Genomic DNA, 13,840 nt, shown 5'->3' with positions numbered 1-13,840 from the left:
GTTAAATACAGCTTTTCAAATCACAATAAACTAAATATAGAAGATGGACAGCATGACCCAAACTGTTTATTTTATCACACCACAAATGCAGAGCTTTAGTGATAGTGACAATTAAACCAATTACAGTAAACAAACAGTTTGGAAGTAATTCAGGAGTAGGACTGACTCCTGCAACTCACTTCTAGGGCCACACAGATTAAGCAACAATTCAATGCAATAGATAAAAAAGCTTGGTGAAGGGGAAACCTGTGTCATTCACCTGACATTATAATCCTGGTTTTGGGGTACTTTTTGTCCAGTGAACCTTGAATTATTTCATGATGTCACTCGAGTTTCAAAATAAGAAAAGTACTTGATTTAATCACTAAGACTAGTAGCTAAAATGAACTCTCTCTTGCTTGCATCGACTGGTGTTTTTCACACCTCTTTGGTGAACCAACCAATGTATTAATCTAAAGAAAAAAATAAATCCTACACCCACATTGGCGGGTATTCCAACAGGAGCAGATCAGCAAAAACAAAACAGTTTGTGCTGAAGACGATAGGCAAACTACATATATTCCAGGAGGTCTTGCTTCAATATTAGCTCTCATCATACCTATGGTTTAAATAGTCTTAAAGCAAACACATTAGCCCAATCCAGAAGCACGCCTTTCCATTTTGTTCGATCCAAAAAAAGTTGACTTGCATGTTCCACAAGAACTGCAGAATGGTAATTGGACACCATCAGAACAGTCACGTCAAAATTGCATTCCTGAACCCGATTAAAACACGAATGTAATTCACTATGTGACTTTTCAACTGCTGCGCAAGTTGAATCAGTTTAGCGAGATGTCTGCTGAGCGCCAAAGTAAAGTAAACGGCAGAAGCAGCACATACGGCAGGAAATCCTTTTTAAACCTTTAAGCCATTAGATAATTCAGCAATACAAATTAAAATAATATCCCAATGTGGTTTCAGTTTGGCAACAAATTTTCTAAAAAAGGTGGAAATTTACAGGTCCATTTTGGGGTTCATATCAATGTTCACAATGTCAAGAAATATTCTAAACCTGCATTGCCAAATGCTACCCAGGAAGAGCTACTTGTACTATTTGGAGAGCCCCGCTTTGAGCATAATTTCAAAGTATTTTGTAGGATCTGCTACAAATTATTCCTACATTCAGTCTTGGCAAAGTACTCAAAGAGAATTATTCAAGATTCTTCATCTTCTCTGTTTTTCATATGAAACCAACTAACCAAAAAATAATCTGTTTCTTAGAGGAAAATAAAGGATCAGCAGCAAAGAAAACCATTATCCAGCCTACAGTCATAGGCGTTCTGAAGATAACACCACAGTTTTTCCAAAGTTAATCCTGAAGCTATTTTTATTAGCTGCATTTTAAGTCACAGAACCTAAGCACCTAAACTTTATGCACATTTGTAAAATACAGAGCAATGCATGAATGCAACAATTACATGCAACCGAGATCGTCGTAACACCTCAAACAGAAAACAACTGTGCAATAAGAACATCATTTTGTGCAATTTAGTATTGCCTCCCTTAATGAGGGAGGCTGTTGCACAATGACCATGCCAAAACCACGAATACTCACAGCACAGAGCTTGATTTCTGGTGTACTTTCAGGGTGGTTTAAATTGAACATGGTAACAGAACGGTGGCCGAAGAGAAGTCCTGCTCTGTGTCATCCAGCTGAGAGATTGCTGCTTTCTCTAACAGGAATTTTATAATTTCATGATGCAAATTACTTGGACAACCACTGTATTAGCTGCAAACTTTACTGGGAAAAGAAAAAAAGGAAAAATATTAGTTTTCTGCTACAGAAGGTAGCCGGTCTCAGTTACTGGGTGGCAGTAAAATCCTCAGCAGTGACAGGACAAAGGTGCTGTATAGGGCAGGACTGGCTATTTTGGTGGCAATATAGTGTTAAATCAACATAGGTGAATTGTTTAACCACAACAGGAACCCTTCCCCACCACCTCCTCAAAAAAAGAGAGCAATACTTTTGATACCCCTGGTATCAACGTTTTGAGTGGGAACAGTAACATGAGCAAGCTGCACGTCTCATAAAGACACCGTAAACAGCAAAAAAAAGGAATTCGGCAACACGATGCTCCCTTAAAGCTTGTATCAACTTTATAATCGTTTGGATGTAGCTTCAATACTTCCATGCATTGCAACAAGAAACTAACATTTGAATGAAACAGCAGAGGAACATCAAATTGCCTTTCAGTCTTGCTATCGAAGTTCACCCCAAATGCAGACTCCAACTCCTTGTAAATCAACTGAGCAGGATGCGCTTTTCCAAATGCAGGAGAGTGTCACAAGTCTGCCTGTCTTTACCAACACCCCACCTGTGGGTACATGGACAGTCCAGAAGGCATCCTGACCTCTGAGAGGCAAGGACAAACCAAAGGAATGCAACAATAAACAAAAATGTTTCTCAGTAGACAGAGGCATCTCAAGCACTTAAGGCAAAACCTCCCTTGAAGAACTTGGCAGTATAATACATTTCTGAATGCTAATATTCCCAAAAAATATTTGTGAAAACCTCTAACCAAGGATGTGGTTCAACCCTCCTTCGGTGTCTGGCTGGCTACTAACACATTAACCTAACTCCCTTCATGAGGTCAAGGGTACAGCTCTGCAGAACAGTTTGCATGGGAGATGCAAGCCAAGCCCAGCAGTGCAGCTCCCACACAAAAGCATCACTAAGTCCGGAGTTTCTACGCTACACATTTGATTTTTATCAGGATTTTAAAGTGAACTTCACTAGAACCCATAACAAAATCTCATTAAAAGCAGGCATCTCCGCAAAACAAGCTAAAAAAGAGCTGCCCACCTCATTTCATGACATTTACAGATGTGTTTACAAAAATAAAAAAAACGAGAAAACACATGGCTCTTCATAGGAATCCTGCCATACTCAGTTCACAAAAATGATGATGTTCCCTGAAAGAGGTTTGAAGAACAAGGATGCTACAGCCCTTATCACCGATTTCACCTGCTGAAAGAGCTAAATGGTATCTTAATTCAGCTTTCCACAAGGGTTATGAGCTGTTTCTATTGTTTTTTTTATAAGTCAAAGAAATCACTAAAGGTAACTGAAGAAAACTCTCAGGGTGTTTGGAGATTGGCTTAATTTGTACACCAGCTCTTTCTATGTTGTTTATCTGTAAGTGAGGGGCAAGTTACCGAAAACACTTTTTACAAATACCCACTACTTTTATTCTTCATCTGAGCGATCAACTGCGAATTCTCAGTGAACCTCCTTCACAGTCAGTTTTGCAGAACTGTTATATCTCAGAGGTCAGTCGAGACCATTTAGTTCAACAGTAATGTTGTAAAAATATCAAGAAATTTCTCTAAGTAATCAATTCAAATAAAAAATAATAATGCAGCTATAGCATTTCTAAAACAAATATGTTCTGTGAAAACAGTTAAATAAAAGTAAATGTGTACAGTGGGACCAATGAAGGTACACTTAAGGAAATACTACAAAAACAGGCTTCCAGTCATTGCATAAAATTTACTTAACGACAGACCAAAACTCACCACAAAGCCAGAAGTCAGCTGCCTTAGGCTCCACTTATAAGAAAAAGCAACATAGTTGGCTCTATTTGTTAAACACCGTAAACAAATGAGATCTCACAAGTAATCTTTCGAATTCCAGCTTAACTACAATACCATTTAAAAGCAGAACTCCTCAAATTAATCATATTCTCCAACTTAAAGCAGTAGCTTAAAAGACAGGAAACAGTGTTATCAATAGCCTGTACACCACGGTGCTTCAAAGTCCAACGATTTGTTCCAATTAACTGCATGTTATAAACTGTCTAAACTATTACGGAAAATTCTGCAATAGTACATTTCTACTGTATCAATAAATTGACAGAAAACCAGTATTCACCTTTTCATTAAAGGCAGGTGAAAAGAAAAACACTCCCCTTTTCATAAAAGAAAAATCATTAATGATTAAGAGTCTTTGAGAATTGCAGCAGAGATCTGGTTTTATTGGGATACCTGGTATTCTTAGGAGAAATTTAGAAGTAATACTGCACATAACAGCAATTCAAGCTGTGTAAAGGTCTTGTTTCTTAATTTAGATATAGCCAAGAAGTATTATGAACTACAACAATAAGGAACTTGACACTGAATTTATGTTGCATAAGAAAGAGCAACACATAAACCAGTACTTCTCCCTGATACTGTAGTGTGCAACTTCACATCAACACGCAGAATCACGAATTCAATCAGGTTGTTAGAACCAAGGAATGTTTCAGTACGTGGATTCCTTTTAATTTCCTGAGATTTTACAGCATCTAGTTAATATTTGGCACAGCCTGACTTTTAACTGAACCACCAGCTTGACGGTTCCTGATCCAACTAATGTGCTTATCACAACAAGTCATTTAGTCAGCATATCCAAAGTGAAAAAAAACTCGCTGTAAAATTTTAATTAGGTTTTTGAACTCAAAGCAGTCATACCTTTGAAATCAAATGAAATGAAAAATACAAAGACCAATCACTCATGCCTAACCACATAATATCTGAGGATAAAAACTACTACGTTTATTTTGTGATTATAATATTAAAAGCACTGGATCAGAAGTGGTAAGTGGAAAAAAAAATCAGGGGATGGGCAAGAGTCAAAATAGACAGATATGCATTTTAAGTAAAGAAAATATTGCAAGTCTCCTTGTTAAAGAATTTGCCTTGTATCACAACTGATTCAAGTTCTGAAGACAGCAAGCTCTGTTTGGAGTATTCTTTTCTGCTATAAAGGCTATAGATCCAGTATACCAATCTTCATAAAGCTCTGAAAGTCACGTTAACCTCCCTTGATAGTTCCTTGAAACACTCTTGATATATTCAGAACAAGATGAGGGACAGGTTGCAGAAGTAGCTTCCCTGATACCAGAACATTCCCAGTGTTCTGGTGACCCAAAAGTGCCTGAACCCGTGAGCAGATGGTTTAGTGATCCAGCCAAGGGGACATGAAAATGAAGATGTCCTGGACCTACAGGGAGATCAGAGTTGGGCTCACAGAACCATCATCAAGAAAAACACTATTGAAAACACTGCCTTTGTTTTATTGAGATCAAGTATACACCTGTCAAACTAATATTAAAAATTAGTTAGCTGTATTTCTTGTCTTAAACTAATTTAATGGAAAAAGTGTGTTACTTATCCCTCTAGAAGTGAGAGCAATATTGATCACTCTTAAGTTAAAGTTTCACTGGTAAAGTTTACTGAACAATAAATTAAGACAAAACTATAAAAGAAGTAGATTGAGGGGCAGTGATGAGAAAGAATATTTATTTACAAGGAAGATCTGTATATAATCAGATCATTTAGCTACAAAGTTTATCAACAGTGCTAATAATGTATCAGGTGGTCTATAAAAGATAAAGATACTCTCAGAAAACAATAGGTTAACAATACACACTACACTAAGCGTATGAGTATGTTTAAGAATGTATGTTGAAATAATGACACACATCAAATATGGACCAGTCATCCAGCAGAATGAATTTGGACAAAAAGAAAGACCAACAGCCTTTAAGCACAAAGGTTCCCATCTCCAGGAAGAGCTTCGTGGACCCAGTCAGAGCACTTTTAAGGGTGAGGCAAAAGAAAGGAAGATGTGATGGAAAACTCATAGCATTTTTAACTTAAAATACTTAACCAGTGCTACCACTGATGAGAGACTATTGCTAGGAGTCCAACAGCTGAGGCATGCCCTAGAAATTCCAGGTAACAGCAGCTAGACAGGTCACCATCTGCTTAAACCAGAACAGAGTTTTCAGTCTGTTCTATTTTACCCGTTTGTTTCTAATTTCTATCTTAGTAAATACCTCTGCCCCCTATTATACTATTCTGTTTGCCTGGTACTGAGGATATGGGCAAAGGAGACAGTTCGGTGAAGGTTTCAAAAGAGAAAAAGTTCTCTGTGCCAGCAGCCCCGACCGGTCTGTACCCCGGGATATAAGCTTAGGAAGTTCATGTGCATTTTCTGCCAAGCTGCAGAGGGTCAGGAGTGGATCTTCTGTTGCCAAGCATCAGCTTTGGGAAACAGCACTCTCCAGAAGGCACAAATTTGAGCCTTTTCTGTAGGTTATGAACAGTACACAACACACCTCACACCACTCACCCAAAACTGTGGACTCGTGATTTCTGCACATAGAAGCACTCAGTGCATTGAGCACTCTAAATGATGGACCGAGCACTTCAAGATAACTCACAGAGAAGAGCTCAGTCTTCAGGAACATTTAGGAACACTCTGAACGTCAGAAGAACGCCAACTCTGCATTTGGCTGAACCATGCTGGATCTGCAGCGAAAACAATGAAGTGAATAAAGTCCTCTGAGGCTCATCTGGAATTTTGATTTATTATACTCATTTTAAGCCTCTGATGTTCATTCTCCACACAGCTCTTACACAGCAAAAGATTTGGTTTGGACTTATTATTTCTATATAAAATGCCCGCATTCTCACAAATTACACTAATACCACTTTGGTATCTAACACTGTGTTGATGGAGTGTGAAACATGGGAATTAAACAGCCTTCTAGAAGTTCAGCCTCCTCATTTCCCACAGGATTCAACATGCCCTCAGACATGAAACAATCTTATCTAGGGCACTTCTTGTGAATATTTTAATATTTTTTTCCTTTATCTTTCTAACCATTTCTGCAGAAATATAAACCTAGTTTTCTCAGGCTTCTTGTGCTGTTAAAACTCTTTACTTGTGTTGTTCAGACTGAGGCATCCTAAGAAGACAGTATAGAAGGAGCAAACTAATATTACTGAGGGGTAACTTCAGGCGAAGAAAACTTATCTGTTCTAAATAAATTTTAAACTGCAAGGTGAGTTGTGCTGCTTCTCATTAAGTGCCAGCTCAGAGAGAGATCTGCCTATTGGGTAGGAGTGCATTCTCCAGTTAGACCAGTTCACTGTTGTTCTAACTTATAGAATTCCCTAAAGAAGAAAAAAGCAGGAACATTTTGAAGTAAATATAAACAGGAAAGACTGTAATTGCTATTGTATTGACAAAGTTACCAACAGGCAGATCAAGAGGATCTAAAACTCTCTTATATCTGTATGCCTTATTATTATTATAAATTGATATTTTAATCTTTTTGAAGCAATAAACAGCAGGGGAGGATTCTTCCGTCTCCTTTTATTTTGTATAATCCTTAGCATTGTGCTATGTGTTACAGCATCAATCATTCATCAGTACAACCATCCCTTTGTTCTTCTTTACCTTCTTCACTCCAATGGTGCCTCAAAGCAACAATCTGGAAAGGATCCCCAAGCCAGGCAATGAACAGTTAGGCTAAACAGCCACCCCAAAGTTTTAAAACAAACTAGATAAAATAAACTATGTAAACAAATTATCACAGATAACTCTTGCTTTCAGAAAAATAATAATAATAAAAAAATATAGTCATGCAGCACATCCATATTATCCAGGCACTAACAGTTTAGATAATTTTAATATTATTCCATATTAAGCATGTCAAATGTAGATCTGAACAAACTTGTAGGTCAAGCCTATAAAACTGAACAGTTTTGTTTTTTTAAGGTTTTCCAGTCCAGACAGTTCCAAAAGAACTATCTACCTACTCATCCCCGAAGCTCCCTCTAACAATGGCAGGCATGCTTCCACCATTATATATGCTTCCCGATGCACCATTTTTACCTCTCTGTTCCATGTATCACAACATGAAAAATCCCTATCACGTAAACTAAACCAAAAATACAAGCAGCGTGCAAACAGCACTCACCCCCGGTCTACGGAATTTGTTCTCAATCTGATTATTCACCTGTTTTGTACTGGCTGCCATCTGCCCACTCCTCCTCCTGTCTCTGGCGCAGACTTTTTGCCACCTCTTAAGCCTTTTTTTTCCCTCCCTTCTTTCTTTCTTTGCACCTTCCTGCACACTTCTTCCAGGTCACTGATACATACAGTGAATAAACTCAATGCAAGATCACTCCCTGGGGCTTCCCAGTCATTACATTTCAAATCTACTCCAATGGAGAGAAGGTTTTGCCATGTAACACTCGAAAAAACCTATATACTTATTTCCTATCTTTAGATATATTTATATACATAAAATATGTTCACAAACAAAGTATACATATTAAATGTGAATATAAATATATTTACATAGATTTTTAAGACAAGAAATAGATTCAAAACCAAGTCAGCCACTGCTTACACTTATTTTCCCATTTAAACTGCAGCAAGAGCATTAATCACCAGTAGATACATACAAGAGCAGGCATGCAGGTATTTTTATTTTAGGCAAACAATCCACTGCCTCAGAAATTAGCAGTTGTCTCTATTAACTCTACGGCTGTTATAGCCAAATCTTATCATGTGTTGAAAAGGATGCTGGGATTAATTATGTAGTTCCAATCTGGCCCTTTTATTAGTATCAGGAATGTCCGTTTCGTAAGCTGTACATGGCAGTCACTTAAAACTCCATCTGGCTTTTTTTATTTACACCAGGAACTTCCGTGCTAAGAGTTCATTAATATATTCACTGCACTGATCTTTTTTTCCCCTCCAGAAAAAAACAAAGCTTTCAACAAAACACTTAAGCAAAAATGAAGTTGTAAATGCCTGTTGGCATTTGGAATTTATAAAGTAACAAAGGAAGATTCCATGCTTCTTTAAATAAGGAGAATTTGTTTTTAAAAACATGTAGAAAATAAATCCAAAAGAGCTTTCACTTTGTCTGCCACTGACCTTTAGACCTGACACCCACTGCATCCTGTGGGAAACTTCTTCCAGGAGCCAACTTGCTTATAAATATTTTAGCAGATTTAAGCAACCACACTACATTTGACTACATCTACAGAATGAAAAGGCTGTTGAACAATGACAAATTGTATATGGACTTTCATATTCACATAAATATCTGTAAAGAAATAAAACATAATGCAATGGAATCTTGAATGTGCTACATGCAGGTGCTTTTGAAGTTGTTTTTGTTACAATGTTCACTCGTACAGCTGCTACAAGTCTCTGCTAAAACATATAAAAAAGCATTGCTGTCCATTTTTCTGCATATGGTTTTGAAAGATTTGCAAATCTTCCAAAAATAACAAAAGCATTTAAAAAAAAAAAGCTCATGCATTCCTAGATTTGTGTGATAAAAGCAATAGTGATAATTCAGTTCCCTGCTCAAAATGAAAATTCAAGTCCCTCTTAGATGTTTTGCCAATAAATTTCCTTAAACTCTGCAAGAACAGCTCACTTAGAGGAATGTTGTTTAGCTTTCAAGTGTCAAAGCACTGCACCTGTTCCTTTTCAGATAACCAGTCTCCTCGTCAAGTCTCATATTCCTCTTGTTTCTCCACTAGAATGAGAAATTGTTTCGCGCGGTATGGAACAGATCACTTGCGGAAAGTCACAGGAAGGATTTCTTTGTTACTTCCACACCCAGGTGCGCTTCTCCTCCACATCAACCCTTCGCCCCTTCTGTATATGGTTCTACTGCAGAGCTGTACGTCCTGTACAGTCACATACAGGACTCTGCTACATCAGTGCTCAGATCCAGCTGTTCAAAACAAGCTGTGGAGCCAGACAAGGACAACCATGTTCACCAAGACAGGTAACCAGGAATTTGGCTCCCTCACACTGCTAGAGAACAAAAGCAGCTACAGTATATTTAAGAAACTTTTTTAAACTGAAACATTAGATACTGTTCAAAGAAGATGCCTGATTACTTAGAATTAAACTATAAACATTGTGTTACTGCAGGATTTTATGCCAGCAGTTTTGAGCTAGATTTAGCAAGCACAAAAACCAGAAGGAATGTTTTGGAAAGCTTATAATGGAGGGTTTGCTTCAATTTCACCCATCAAGTGACAGTATCTTCATTAAGCATGACTAAGTGCTAACTACAAGAACAAGTATTTGAAGGCACAATTCGTCTTGAGGACCTTGTAATAAGAAGTGCATAGCAATAGTATATAAAAGCCTTTATTTTCCGGTCTTAATATTACTGAAGCTTCTGTTGAAACTTTAGTCGTTTGGTTTTTTTTATGGCTGTTTTATCACCGGCCATCAAAACTGCATTAGCGGTCCAGCTATGTAAGATACAGATCAAAGCTTCCGTCCCGTAAAACCCCTCTCTCACGGTTATCTCTAGAGCCACATAACTTCCCAGCGGTTACAGTTCCCATTACCAAAAGGAGCAGGAGGACCAGCTGTGTCTCGCTCCAAGTTATTCCTCTGATGTCTCCTAGGAGGTCAGTATTATGCTCCTGGCACAGATCTCTTCGGCACGCTGGTCAGAAATTTGCATGTAGACATCTGAGACAACAAGCAGTCGGTAACTACTCAGCTCTTGAAACCTACAGTAAGATAACGCCAATGAATTTCCATGCACGAGAACAGCAGGACAGGATGTACAGGGCAGGATTACATAAGGCACGAGGCGCTGCTGGGAACCAACAACAGCAAGAGCATAAATGGCTCAGGAAAATGCTGATGTCACTCGTATACGTTTGGGTTGTGCTGGCCAAGTGTCTCAGATCCTAAAATCGGCCTTTCTAGCTGTTTTTTAAAACCTCACAGTTAGCTCTGTTTTAATGAGAACTTGAAAAATAACTTGCTTACAAAAACTTGTGTTTCTTCCTAATATTAAGATGAGAGATAAAAATATAAAATCCAAGAAGACCCTAGATTTACTGTAGCACTTACAAGGAAGAATCTAAATAAAAACAGAAAATGTAATGGAGAACTGGAAAAAAACATCTAATCATGTACACACATCTTCGTTCCTAATACTTACCGAAAAAACAGTTGAAGCACAACTTATCCATGTTAAAATATGACCTATACAAACCTACAGAGACTTACAGGAGTTACTGGGTGAGCCCTCCTTGCATAAATTAAAGATGCCTAAGGGTAGCTATGAAACTAGGTATTTGATTTTTCCAGGGCACCTACATATTATAAACTAACAATGAATTGCCATTATACCAGAGCAGCTTTCAATTTTGTTAAGAAAAAACAAAACAAAACAACAAAATCCTACAACAATCCTAACTGTGCTGTGCTTACCTCCTCCACCACACATCAAAGCTTTCCTATTTAATGTTTAAACTGATTATGGAAGTTTTGTACTAACTTGAGCGTACAAGTGAGAAACTACAGATCAAATTGCTTTCAGAAAAAAACCCTAGGATATCAGTTAAGCAGTGCTTGTGCTTCTTCCTGATGTATCTTTTTTTTTAATTAGAAAAGAAAAAAAAAAAGAGAGAAATAATCTAGCTGCACAAGTTAGTATAAAGCACAACAGTAAAGATGGAATACTTAGCCACTCAGGTCAGTATTCACAGCTTTCACCAGTTATCACAGTGGGTGTGCACCACTTCTGAGTGAACCACAACAGGTAACTCCTTCACAGTTCTGGGACTTCAGTATTGAAGTTTTGCCTATGAATTTGCCTAGAATTTTATTTTCTGTAGAGAGCATCATGTAAGATAAGAGGGAAAATACCGTTCTTAAAAGTGAACTACTCAGTTTACCTTTCATTACACATGTAAGGATCTTATTGTCATTCCCTTTAGTATTTTCTTGCAAATACAGAGGCACCCTGAGATAGCATAGAGTTAATGCAACTACCCAACCCTGGCATGTACAACTAAGTAGTGTCACAGAAAGTTACAAACCAATGCCTAAGTAATTTCTTCACCATATTAAGTATATCAAAATGCTTGTCTTCCAGTTCCCTACCAAAACACCAAATCTAACACCATATAGCTCAGAGATGCCAACTATTGGAGGTAATCAGCCATATTACAAATTCACAAGGTTTCCTTAACACTAGAAGAGGACACCAGCTTTGTTCTAGACAAACTGGGCAAAAAATACCCCACAAACAATATGCAGTGTGGAATGGCAGCCCTTTAAAAGTATATTAGAACACACACTTCATAAAAATATGAAGTGTAAGATGACCACACAGTGCACATCATGCAGTACAACAGGTTATTAAACGTCTCTTTAAGCAAGTGCCTGTTCCCATCAAAGTGCAGCTACTACAGGAAAATTCTGCAAGCGGAAACACTCATAGCCTGGCTACAGACTCTGTTTCTGTAATAGAAATAACATCGGTATCTATCTGTTATTACTATAACAGATAAGCATTTCACAGTCATCTGTATATTTATTCACAGTACGGTTTTGGAAAGCACCGCTATTCCTGATTCATAAGCAAACAGAGGACTCGCGCAGAAAGACTGATCCAAGGTCACAGAGTAAGTCTGTGGTAAAGTAAGAAACTTCACCTGGTCTTGCCTCCACGCAACTAACACTTTCTATTAATGAGTCATTTCTGCTCCTCTAAATCATTCTCTGAATATGAAAAGACAACAGACTGCCTGTGGCATCCAAACTCTGCATACTAATAGCAGCTTCACTCCAGGGTTTTCTGAAAAATAATTTAAAAAAACCAAAAACTATGCCCAAGGGCCTTGTTGTATACTGTCACAGAATCCTACTTCAGCACTGGGCTGCTGTGGGCAAAAAGGGATATATGTATATATATATATAAAATTATGTAGTCTGCCTTGTTTGTGATCCAGCTCTCTCACTGAAGAAAAAACAACAGTCCTTGAATAGTTTCAGTCACTCACACCACAGACCACCGGGCAAGGGCAAAGTGCGGGGAGGAAGGGACAGCCAGCTCGGGAGACAAGTTATGCAAAGCTGGGGGCCGGGGCGGGGGGCAGAAGTCCCTCCAGCCCACCGAAAAAACTAAAAAAATAAAACCCAACAAAAAACTTCTGTTCAACGGGGTCACCGCGCGGTGAGGGGGGAGCAGGGGAGGACGGTCCCCGAGGGCGGTGTGGTGGGAAATGGACCCACGGAGGGGCTCGGTCAAGGGTGCGGGGCGAGGGGTGACCTCCCCTCCCGGCTCGCAACGTGCGGCGGGGCTCCTCACAGGCTCCCCCATCGCCGGGGGACGGGAGGCCGCAAATTGTGCGCTACCCTTCCCCCCCACCCGCCTCCGCCCCACCGCCCCCGGGCCCCTTCACCTTCTCCGCTCCAGGCCGCGGCCTGTCCCCCGCCCCAGCCGGGCGGCCCCGCTCCTCCATACCTGTGAGACAGGGTGGCGGGCTACGCCGCGGGGACAGCCGGGGCTGCCTCGCCCGGCCCGCTCGCAGCTCCCCCGCCGGCGGCCGCCGCCCTCGCTCGGCCGACAGATCCCTCGAAGCCGCCCGGCCCCGCTCAGCCCAGCTCGGCTCGGCCCCCGCCCCGGCGCGGCCGCGTCTCCCCCTTCGCCTTTAGTTTGACCTTTTCCGTGTCTCCGCTCGCCGTCCCCGACACACTTTGACGTCACTCCCATGGCAACCAATCCCCGCCCCTTCCAGCCCCCGCTCTTCTCAACGGACGCACGCACGCAAACGCAGGCGCGCACGCGCTGCGCGGCGAGGGGCGGGGCCGTCTCCCTCGCGGCCAATGAGCGTGCGCCGAGGCGCTCCCGCCCCGCCCCGCCGCTGGGGCGCGCCGCGAGCGTGCGGGGCGCGCTGTGCGCGCGGAACGCGTGGTATTCGGTGCGTGGTGCACGTGGTGTACGGGGTGCGCAGGTTGCACCGAGCAGGGTGTGTGTGGTGTACGGGGTGCATGGGTTGCACCGAGCAGGGTGTATATGGTGTACGGGGTGTGCAGCGTGCAGGCTGTGTATGGTGTGTGCAGTGCATGAGGTGTGGAATGTGTGGAATGTGTGCTCTGTGAACCGCGGTGTGCGCTGTGTGTGTGCACGGTGCACTATGCACGTCATTTGCATTGCACTGTATGCTGTGTTGTGAACAC

At 40.5% G+C, this 13,840-nt stretch overlaps 1 long non-coding RNA gene across 2 annotated transcripts; it reads right to left on the bottom strand.

Annotated features, from left to right (window-relative positions):
* Positions 1-1,360: 1,360 nt before the first annotated feature.
* On the bottom strand, positions 1,361-13,344 carry LOC309436764. 2 transcript variants are annotated; one of them, XR_014183410.1, is made up of 4 exons: positions 13,125-13,344; positions 10,204-10,371; positions 6,155-6,333; positions 1,361-1,780 (listed from the first exon to the last, which is right to left on the bottom strand). It is a non-coding gene; the product is annotated as an uncharacterized lncRNA (long non-coding RNA). The 2 variants fall into 2 exon arrangements; XR_014183411.1 differs by lacking the exons at positions 1,361-1,780; positions 6,155-6,333 and having other exon boundaries at positions 9,980-10,371.
* Between the last annotated feature and the right edge of the window lie 496 nt (positions 13,345-13,840).

The sequence above is a fragment of the Streptopelia decaocto genome, assembly GCF_964273445.1.
Source record: "Streptopelia decaocto genome assembly, chromosome: 2".
NCBI classification, from domain to species: Eukaryota; Metazoa; Chordata; class Aves; order Columbiformes; family Columbidae; genus Streptopelia; species Streptopelia decaocto.
Note: the sequence above shows the minus strand (reverse complement) of the source record. Positions and strands in the feature narration are given on the sequence as shown.